This window comes from Squalius cephalus (assembly GCF_949319135.1).
Source record: "Squalius cephalus genome assembly, chromosome: 23".
NCBI classification, from domain to species: Eukaryota; Metazoa; Chordata; class Actinopteri; order Cypriniformes; family Leuciscidae; genus Squalius; species Squalius cephalus.
This window is the reverse complement of record NC_137144.1, coordinates 5,659,560-5,670,884: the sequence shown is the minus strand read 5'-3', so window position 1 is coordinate 5,670,884 and position 11,325 is coordinate 5,659,560.

The window sequence follows — 11,325 nt, the reverse complement described above, 5'->3', positions numbered from 1 at the left end:
TAGATTAAAAGGAAGATGGCGTTGCCTTATGAAAATAAATGACTGTGCGTTCGACCTTGTGAAATCTATGGTGCTGACATGCTGTGCTCTACATAACCTTTGTGAGAGTCATGGAGAGGCCTATGAGAGTGCATGGGATACACCTTCAGCAGCAGAGCCTGTGCTGGCACTGGCACAGCCTGTAGAGGAGGAGGGCAGGGATGTCCGTGAGGCTCTGATGCGTTACTTGAATAGTTGACTAACTTATGTCTGTTCTGTAAAGTGTGTTGTCAATAAACGTTTGTGCAGTATTTGAAGAAGTTTCCCTTGCATATTTATTAACCCATTTATTATAAATAAATATAATATTAATATAATATTAATAATAAATAAAACCCCAGCTTTGATATTTGACCACTGTTTATGATAAATCTGCTTTGCAGTGACATTAAATTCTTAATTTATTCCTGGAGTGCAAAATTATTAATCTGTAAGTGATATTTTGAATAGGAATCATCACTCATAATGCAGTCAATTATGTTTTCTCAGGTTTATTTGTGTTCATTTACATGCAATATACAGCATACGTCAGGGCTCTTATCCAATTACGTGCATATTTGGAGAAATAATTATCACATGTTTTTAAAATATTTTGTCATACAGAATAACATTTCTATTCCATTTCATGTCAAAACACTATTTTAAACCACGAGCGGAATATGATACTCAATGGTGGTTTAAAGTGAGTTTTAAGTAAAAGTGTACTATTAATCTTTTTAAATTGTGACATGATACCTGTTGCTCTAATCCACCTGCTGCAAGACCTATTCTACATACTTTAATTTGTTAAAAGAATTCAAATAAGGTCCCAAAAATATATATATTTTTTGTTTTCTAACAAGACTTAAAATAATAGGTGGAATATTCAAGTATAGTGGGATGACAGAGCTGTAGATGGCCAAGCATAATGCCAGAATAACGGCTATAATGGCTGAATTCAAACAAAAGAATAACGATAAAAGAATAATGAAGATTAAGTCTCATAGTCTCGGCAGAGGTGTGAAAGGTATGTCGATTGACTACAATAAATCATGAATGGGCCAGTTCTCCTCGCCAGACATTAGCCATAGACTGTAAATGGGTGTCTACAGGGCAATAAAATATTTGTTAAGAATCTAATCAGCCTTCTCTTAAAAAAAACAAAAACTCCCCTGATATACTCCACAGCATGGATGATTTCAAAGATATATTCAGATTTAAAATGGAGCATGAACCCACTTGCTACACTAGTTGTGGTTGTTATCCTAGTACATTCACATAATATTTGTATTAGGGTGGCACTTAAATGTACGAAAAAAAAAATATGTTTTCCGGTTTTCTGCAGCCTGACCCACTAGATTTGTTCCATTTATGCTAAAAACACCCCAGAAAAAAAATGGGGCAAAAATATTAATATTTAGAGGTAGCTCAAGCACATCAAAGTTCGCTGTTTTTGTAGGCAATTCTACAAGTCAGCAAAATTCTTCATTCTAAAACGTTTAGCATTGAGCATTGTATTCAATACTACACACAGTTTGCAGAATGCATCAAATCACATAGCCTATTACTTGATCACAGTTCAATGTGAGTACTTTATTAATTATTTAACCAAAAATATCTTACACAACATACATTTGACTATTGTAAGATAACTGATGATACGCATCTTTTCACATTTAGTCCAGGCAAAGTAACTAATTTTGGAGCCAAAAATAGAACTAATTGTAAAATATTTTTTTGCAGCTTATAGATCATTTCTATGAGGTGTCCAGAACAACATAATAAAAGTCCTAAGAAGTCCTAGTTGAGGAAATATGTTAAATTCTCATCAATCTGAGATGTGTGCCAAGGGCCAGACAACAATACACCCCAATGGGGTTATTTTTTTCCTTTACTCCTATCAAAATGAAACTTTACACAATGTTGTTGTTTTTTTTTTGCGAACAAGCCTTACCTAATGACATTCCCCCACAGATAACATCAGCAGAAAGTCAGAATAGCCATCTTAGTCATTAGTAACGTGGTGAGATTAAATTTTGGGCTGGTAGATTTACAAATGATTGGTATTGTTGGTAAGATTACGAGATTACAGGCAGAAGTCATTCTTACCAACTAAACGATTCACTCTCACACAGAAGACAGATGAAAAACCAGATAGACACACTTTCCAGACATTCCAGATCTTTAAAATAATTTTGCCAGACTCCAAAACTGCTTCTCTTTTTGTAGTTAGCAAGTATTTCAGACCAGGCGTTGATATGCTTCTACCTTCTTCTACCGTTTGTAAAGTAGCTTTGCATTGTTATGAGAAGCTAGCAACAGCAATATCTAGGTTAGTTAAAGAAAAACACTAACATAAAATAAAAAAAATAAAAAAGAAACCTCTCCATGTTGTTGTTACCTGTTGTTACCGACCCTGAAGACTATACCAGTGGGGGTTATACCCCTGGCAGGTACTACCAAGCCAGGCAGTTCTCTTACGAGAGGTTCTCTCGTATTGCGTAAGGAACTTACGCTACGGGAAAAGTCATCTTTTCTCGAGATACTGAAGCCAAAAAATTATCCTTAATTTTTCATAATTTGTCAACGCAGTGCAGCAGGCAGCACAGCAGAGCTAGAGCGGGCAATACTGCGTGCTCATTGGCTGCCGCGCGGCAACTGCTTAAGCCTACCAGTGAGCCCCGCGTGACGTCATGCCCAATCAGGGTGCGCGCGCCCTCGCCCGCCAGAAGGGGCGGCGTCAGAGCATATAAAAACAGGGCTCGGAGGCTTAATTCTCTGATTTCTGTCTCTTCAGCGAAGCTCTTCGCATCGCTGCTCTCTGAGAGAAGCCGTCGCCGTCGAAACCAGCAACGAGCCAGCCTAGGACAGCCTGAGGAAGCCGGACGAATCTTCGCCGCCTTCAGCCTGCCGTGCCAGCTCAGCTATCCGGCGATATATCCTTTCTCATTATGTGTTTTACTGATGTATCTTTACATGCTGTGTGTGTTCGCCGCTGCGACACACACTCTCTCTCCCCGCTCTCTCTCTCCCTCTGTCGAGCCGCGCAACTGCGCCTCTCACAAGGTGTGTTAGAGATGCGGATGATTACGGGGCTCGCTCTCTCCCTCTGTTCGAGCCGCGCAAAACGTGCCGCTCACAAGGGATCGCAGACGCGTACGGTCACGGGGCTAGCTTTCTTTACGTTACAAGAAAGCTACCCCCCCCCCCCCGCCCGGCGAAAGGAGAAAAGAGTGTTCTAGACCCGCCAAGGCCGGTCTAACCTCCATCTCTAACATATTTCTCAGTCCCCTCCTAGTTCAGGCTACTGGGAATATCTATACTGCAGTAAACGAGCCTGTCACAGTACACGCACGCCTGCAAACAGGATAACGCTCTCTGGCTACTCGCTCTCCCCGCACTCTCTCCCTCTGTTCGAGCCGCGCAGACTGCGCCGCTCACAAGGGATTGCAGAAGCTGACAGTCGCGGGGTTAGTTTTCTTTACGTTACAAGAAAGCTACTGTCCCCGCGTCCGTCACTCGCCGGTGATAGGAGAAAAAAGAGTGTTCGAGTCTCACCGAGGCTTGGCTACCGCCTTTCTCACATATTTCTCAGTCCCCTCTAAGTTCAGGCGGCTGGAAAAATTAATATTGCAGTAAACGAGCCTGTCACAGTACACGCACGCCTGCAAACATGATAACGCTCTCTGGCTACTCGCTCTCCCCGCACTCTCTCCCTCTGTTCGAGCCGCGCGGACTGCGCCGCTCACAAGGGATTGCAGAAGCTGACAGTCGCGGGGTTAGTTTTCTTTACGTTACAAGAAAGCTACTGTCCCCGCGTCCGTCACTCGCCGGTGATAGGAGGAAAGAGAGCGTTCGAGTCCCACCGAGGCTTGGCTTCCGCCTTTCTCACATATTTCTCAGTCCCCTCTAAGTTCAGGCGGCTGGAAATATTAATATTGCAGTAAACGAGCCTGTTACCTTACACGCTCGCCTGCAAAACATGACGACGCTCCGGCTACTCGCCCCGCTTCCCGCGCAAACTGCGCCGTTCTCAGGGATGTCAGAGCGGACGGTCACGAGTAATGCTCAGCACCCCGCGTGCCTCACTCACCGGCGGAATGAGGAGGGAGATGTTTGTAGCCCCGCTGAGGCCGGGCCATTCTCCATTTCCCATACGTTTCTCAGCCCCCTCTGAGTTTAGGCGGCTGAAAATGTTAATGTGGCAGCAACGAGCCTGTTATAATACACGCACGTCTGCACGCTATCGCCGACAAACATGACCCGCGAGCGAACCGATAGCCTATGCACTCTTCCCCTGTGGCTCAGTGGCAGAATAACAGGCTTTCACACCAGAGACCCGTGTTCGATCCCGGCTCTGGCAGCAAAATTTTTTATGCTGTTCGCTGATCCAAGCTCGCGGCCAGCTTCTCACACGCAGAAAGTGTGTGTATTGCAGCCAATGAGTCAGTTATACAACTCGCTCGCCTGCACACAAACGCTGTTCGTACAGCGGCCCAGAAAATCTGGAAAAGAGTGTTAATTCTGGTTATTCGGCTCACGCCGACGGTGTTTGAGTGTAGTAAATATGCCCACGACCCAGTGTTCATTTCTACACACAAGCACAATTCCCCCTGTGTACCCCACAGAGCACACTCACATAAAGCGCGCACTTGCCGCTCGAGTGTTAAGTGTAGGAAATGTGCCCGCTCACGAGTGCTCACAACCACACGCTGTTCGCTCTGTCTCACACGTTCAGGGTTCAGATATCGCCACTGCCACCGGCCGTGTTTTAATAAAGAGTCCTGTGCCCGCTCCCCCGCGTTCACACTCTGCTATAAACACTCACGCGCGCTCTCTCAGCGCAATCCGGCCGGTCACTGCTATCAGCGAGTCCCCGTCTCGCAGCACTGTCTCAGCGCGCACCGCGCGCCCGCCACTGCAGGTCCCTCGTCCCGCGCTATGCAGCGGGCAGGACTCAGAGGCCATTCGACCCCTAGCTATGAGTGCGAATGCATGGAAAGCTATTCCGGGTGTGTCGACATGGGTGCTGGACACGGTAATACAGGGCTATTCGCTACAGTTCAGTCGTCGGCCTCCGCGCTTTCAAGCCCGGACCGAAACGAAAGTGAATGCAGAAGCAGCCCATCTGCTTCATGCAGAAATAGCGAAGCTGCTACGAAAAAAGGCGATAGAGAGAGTTCCTCCTTCTCTGACCGAGGCGGGTTTTTACAGCCGTTATTTCCTCGTGCCCAAGAAGGACGGTGGGCTCAGACCCATATTAGATCTGAGACATTTGAACAGGGCTCTCATGAGACGGCCGTTCAAAATGCTTACGACCAGGCAGATCCTCGGGCTAATTCGCCCGAGGGACTGGTTTATATATCTCGATCTGAAAGACTCCAGATATATATGGATATTTTCAAATCCAGATTATACCCCGTCACAGGCCATTCTTGAGATTCGCCTTCGACGGCCAGGTGTATCAATATACCGTCCTTCCGTTCGGCCTGTCCCTAGCACCCCGTACATTTACGAAGTGCATGGATTCAGCTCTCGCTCCCCTGAGAAAACAGGGCATGCGAATTCTGAACTATCTGGACGATTGGCTCATTCTAGCGCAGTCAAAAGAGGAACTCATCTCTCACAAGATAGCGCTTCTCAGTCATCTGGAAAGCCTGGGTCTTTCGGTGAACTGGGCCAAGAGCTCACTTATCCCCAGTCAGTCAATTTCCTTCCTAGGAATAGAACTGGACTCGGTGGCGATGACGGCCAGGCTGTCAGAACAGCGCGCGCGCTGTGTTCGACACCTCGCCGCATCCTTCCAAAAGGGCAGATACCTCCCTCTGAAACGTTTCCAGAAGCTGTTAGGCCATATGGCATCAGCCGCAGCGGTCCTACAGCTGGGTTTACTTCGAATGCGCCCGCTTCAATGCTGGCTGAAATCGAAAATACCCCGCGGAGCGTGGGTTTCGGGCAGCGCTCAAGTCAGCGTGACTCAGGTCTGTGTCTCAGCCCTGCAGCCCTGGCTAGCGCCCGAATGGTACCGACAGGGAGTGACAATGGGAGTCATCTCACACCGCAAAGTGGTCTCGACAGACGCGTCCAACATGGGTTGGGGAGCGCTTTACGAGGGCAGACCAATCTGCGGCCCCTGGTCGGGCCCAGAGCGGAACCTCCATATAAACTGTCTGGAGATGTTAGCGGTCGAGAAGGCTTTGAAGCATTTTCTCCCATACTTGCGGGGACACCACGTGCTAGTTCGCTCAGACAACATGTCAGTGGTGTCCTACGTGAACCGCCAGGGCGGACTCAGATCCAGAGCCCTGCGCGCTCTAACAGAACGCCTTTTGGTCTGGGCTCAGGGCTCGCTGCGCTCGCTGAGAGCCGCGCACGTGCCCGGGCACCTGAACGACGACCCGGACAAACTGTCCAGGGACAATGTTCCCCCAGGGGAATGGGCGTTACACAGCCAGACGGTACAGACGTTGTGGCGCCGCTTCGGCGAAGCGAAATTGGACCTTTTTGCCACAAGCAAGAACGCTCAGTGCAAAAGGTTCTTTTCGAAGAGCGAGGATGCGCTGGCCCAAGTTTGGCCCAGTGTCCCGTTGTACGCTTTCCCCCCGATCTCAATGCTGCCTCAGGTATTAGCAAAGATCAGGGAAACGTGCTGCGCAGTGCTCCTCATAGCCCCGCACTGGGAGAACCAACCCTGGTTCCCGGAGCTGGTGAGCCTGTCAGACACAGCCCCGTGGCCGATTCCGGCGAGGAGAAACCGTCTCTCTCAAGCCCGAGGGTCAATTCTGCATCCCCATCCAGAGCGCTGGTCTCTGCATGCGTGGGTAATCAACGAATATTCGCTGATCTGCCAGAAGGGGTAGTTAACACGATCTCGCAGTCCAGAGCCCCCTCGACGAGGCGGCTCTATGCGTCTAAATGGTCAGTGTTTAACAAATGGTGTGCAGGGAAGAGTTTGAACTCTCAGTCCTGTGGGGTTCCACAGGTTCTGAACTTCCTCCAAGAGCTCTTGGACGCGGGCAGGTCCCCCTCCACGCTCAATATGTTGCGGCGATTGCTGCATTCGCCGACTCGGCGCGCGGCCGCGCACTAGGAAGAAACGAACTCATTACCCGTTTCCTGCGAGGCGCCAGGAGGCTGAACCCTCCGCGGCCACCTTCGGTTTCCGATATGGGATCTGTCTTTGGTCCTGGAGGCCCTTAAAGCTTTTCCCTTCGAGCCGCTAGACTCTGTGGGTCTCAAATACCTCACTTTCAAAACCGTTTTTCTGCTGGCCCTCGCCTCAGTAAAACGTGTGGGTGACTTGCATGCGCTATCAGTTAGCGCGTCGTGTCTCGAGTTTGGACCTAACGACTCGTTAGTCATTCTCAAACCTAGACATGGCTATGTCCCTAAAGTGTTGGGTACTCCTTTCAGAGCACAGGTTATCTCCCTCTCAGCCCTGCCGCCGGCAGCCAGCGAGGTCGATAATAACCTCCTTTGCCCTGTCAGGGCGTTAAGGCTTTATATTACGCGCTCTGCAGCCTTCAGGCTCTCAGAGCAGCTCTTTGTTTCGTTTGGTGGGCACACCAAGGGTCTCGCCGCCTCGAAACAGACGCTATCCAGATGGATAGTGGACGCTATTGCTACAGCATACCTGCAAAGACCTGCAGTGCCCTCTGGGCATACGGGCTCATTCCACCAGAGGCGTTGCCTCATCGTGGGCATGGTCCAGTGGGATTTCCATTTATGACATTTGTACGGCAGCAGGCTGGGCCTCCCCGTCTACATTTGTTAGGTTTTATAACCTGGAAGTTCCCGCCCTGCAGGCTAAACTTCTTGCAGTCTAAAATCATGTTCATGCCCTGCTCTTCGCAGGCTGGATATTAGATTTGACTCTTCTGGTCGAGCCGCACTTTCAGGGAAAGCTTTTATATACAGACCGGCTGCGCCGCTCTGTTTCTCCCTACGGGTGCTTATGTACATGTGTTGGCCCGCATTGCTGGCCACCTCTCTCCCCACTCTTCACTCCCCGGGTCCCCTCCCCCTGGAGTTGTGTGTGGATGCATGGCGCGCACGGCGTTGACAAAGGGTTCCCGTAGCGTAAGTTCCTTACGCAATACGAGAGAACCTCTCGTAAGAGAACGATACTCGGTTACTCACGTAACCTCGGTTCTCTCTAGAGAGGGAACGAGTATTGCGTTCCCTGCCGTGCTTGCGCCTCGAGCTCATGTCGCTTCATTCGACAGAAACCAGAGAATTAAGCCTCCGAGCCCTGTTTTTATATGCTCTGACGCCGCCCCTTCTGGCGGGCGAGGGCGCGCGCACCCTGATTGGGCATGACGTCACGCGGGGCTCACTGGTAGGCTTAAGCAGTTGCCGCGCGGCAGCCAATGAGCACGCAGTATTGCCCGCTCTAGCTCTGCTGTGCTGCCTGCTGCACTGCGTTGACAAATTATGAAAAATTTAGGATAATTTTTTGGCTTCAGTATCTCGAGAAAAGATGACTTTTCCCGTAGCGTAAGTTCCTTACGCAATACTCGTTCCCTCTCTAGAGAGAACCGAGGTTACGTGAGTAACCGAGTATCGTTTTCAGGTTAGAGGCCAGTCTAAAAGCAGCATTGCCCTCACCCATTGGCAGTAGGATGATTGGATGAAGATTGGGCTGATGTATTTGTCATACATATGAATGGTGTTTCTGCCTATATGCAAATTAGGACATATTCAATAAGTGTGGCACTCATGTGCATATTCAAATTCATTTCAAAAGAAACTTGTAATACAAATAAAGTTACTTTTCATGTATACTTTTACTATGTAAAGTTTTATTGTGGTAGAAGTAAAGGAAAAAATTAAGCCTATTTGGGTGTATTTTGGGCATATTCGATTAGTGTATAGCTCATTTGCATATTAAAATAAATTTTCAAAGAAACTTGTAATACAAAAAAAAATTACTTTTCGTGGGTACTTTCATTGTGTAAAGTTTCATTTTGATAGGAGTAAAGGAAATAATAGCCCCATTGGGGTGTATTGTTGCCTGGCCTTATTGGCACACATCTCGGATTGATGAGAATTTAACATATTTCCTCAACTAGGATTTCTTAGGACTTAGTATGTTGTTCTGGACACCTCATAGAAATTATCTAAGCTGCAAAAAATAATTTTACAGTTAGTCTGTCGTAAAACTCTACTTTGCCTGGACTAAGTTTGCACAGTTCAAAGTCAATAGTTCAGAGTTTCTTAACACCACGCATTTCTGTGAAAGTGGCTTCGTTAGCCCGTCGTTAACACAATTTATGCTTCTGCAAGAAATGCATAGAATTTATTTTGTGCAAAATAGGTGTAAATTCAGAATTGCCATTAAATAAGCAAGTATGTAATTTAAATAGTTTAGATAAAATTAGGCAAGTGGTAATTATCACAAATTGAGCATAATAACTGATTATACAAGATTTCAACGTCATCGAGCCACCTCTAAATATTGTTCAAATGAGCTCATATTTTGCCTGAATTATTTTTCAGACAATTATAGGGGTCAGACAATTATAAATCAAAACTTTAAAAATAAGGGCCACCTTAATTTGTATACATTTAATATATATATATATATTTTTTAGGTTTGAGCTTATATATCTCAATATTAATAACAGTCTGATTAATTCTGAGTCTTGAACTGTAAACTCTTATGTAGACTTGGCTTTCTTAATATATGTTATGTTGGTTATGTCTCTATTCAGAATAGACTCTATTCAAGTGGGGCATACATGACACCCAAAATAAAAAGGTTGCTGCTCATAAGTCACAGCAACCTTTTTATTTTGGGTGTCATATGCCCCACTTGCCAAAATTGGAGCTGTCTGGTATGGGGTTTTACAAAAGGTTTTTATCATTATTTATCATTTACATGTATAATTAGCTATTACATGCTCATGATATTAAAGCATCAAAAAGGAAAGTACACGTCTGACAAGTAAATTTTATTAAAGAAAAATGTAAACAGATCAAACTGCACAAAGTGCAAATGTATGTACTGCAAAAAATGTATATAAATAAAGAAAATATAAAGACATATATATATAAACAAATTTACAAGTAAAAAATGTACACCAAGCAAACTTTAAATGTTGTGCAAATGTATGTAGTGCAAAAAATATATATATAAATAAGACATATATATAAACAAATTTAAAAGTAAAAAATGTACACTAAGCAAACTTTAAACGTTGTGCACAAACATATGAAGTATAAAAATTCTATGAAAAGAAAAACAGAGTTCTTCTGTTCTTGCCGGCCACTCATCGCCTGTACAAGCATCCCCATGACGTTGAGGAAGGCTTGATTGAATGCAGCCGTTTGTGCATTTTCCTCCGTCCTTAAGGCCGCTTCCTGCTCCCTCGCTTGCCGGGACTCATCGATTGCCATCTGCAAATGGAGCTCCCTCTGTGCCCGGTTCAGTTCCTGCTGTTGAATATCAGCCACCTGCATCTCTCTTAAAACAGCAAGATGCTCCTGATGGTGCATGCTCCGTTTCCTCTTGCCTGGACACAAAGAAAGAAAAGTTATAATTGTGATTTTTTTTTTTTCAAAAGGTTTACTTTTTACTAAAATTAAACAAAAATTGAGAGTAAAAATCAAGTTAACAGAATCACATATCATCAATTAATTTATGAAAGAACTGTTTATTAACAACCCCATGATCTACAATTGTGAACTAATCACAAAGTTACAGTAGCTAGCAATAATTTATTTATGGTGAGCAACAGGATTTCATGATATATCCAATTTTAGTGCAGGCATTCAAATCGACATAAGAAAAGGATTAAGTAAGCTTAGTCTAAATATATGATTTGTAACAGTAAGTGTTTAGTCATATTTCAAACCTGGTACCACACGCTCTGGTGTCCTGCTGGTGCTGCTGGAGGTTGCTGGTGTAGACGGTCGTGCTGGTGGCGACGCTGCTATCACCAGTTGGGACGTTGAGGCATCACTGCACGGAGAAAGTGCTAATGAATCAATCGTAGACAGTGCATCTGAAACAAAAAGTTTGTACAATGTTTGTAATGTACAAATAACTGCAACACAAAACTACAGATAAACTACAGCAACAATAACAAATCCAGAACATTTAAAAAATAATTAAATAGGCATAGATGTAAAAAACAAAATAAAGCTTTACAGTATAGATGGTCAATAAAGTGAAGCTTTCAAACTTAATATATTGTTAACATAACACAACGTACCATCCTCGATTGTGCTGTCCAACAATGAGGTGGCCGAGTCCAGGGCACCCTCTCTCCCATTGCTCGCAGGTCGACTTCCGTAGATAGCGTC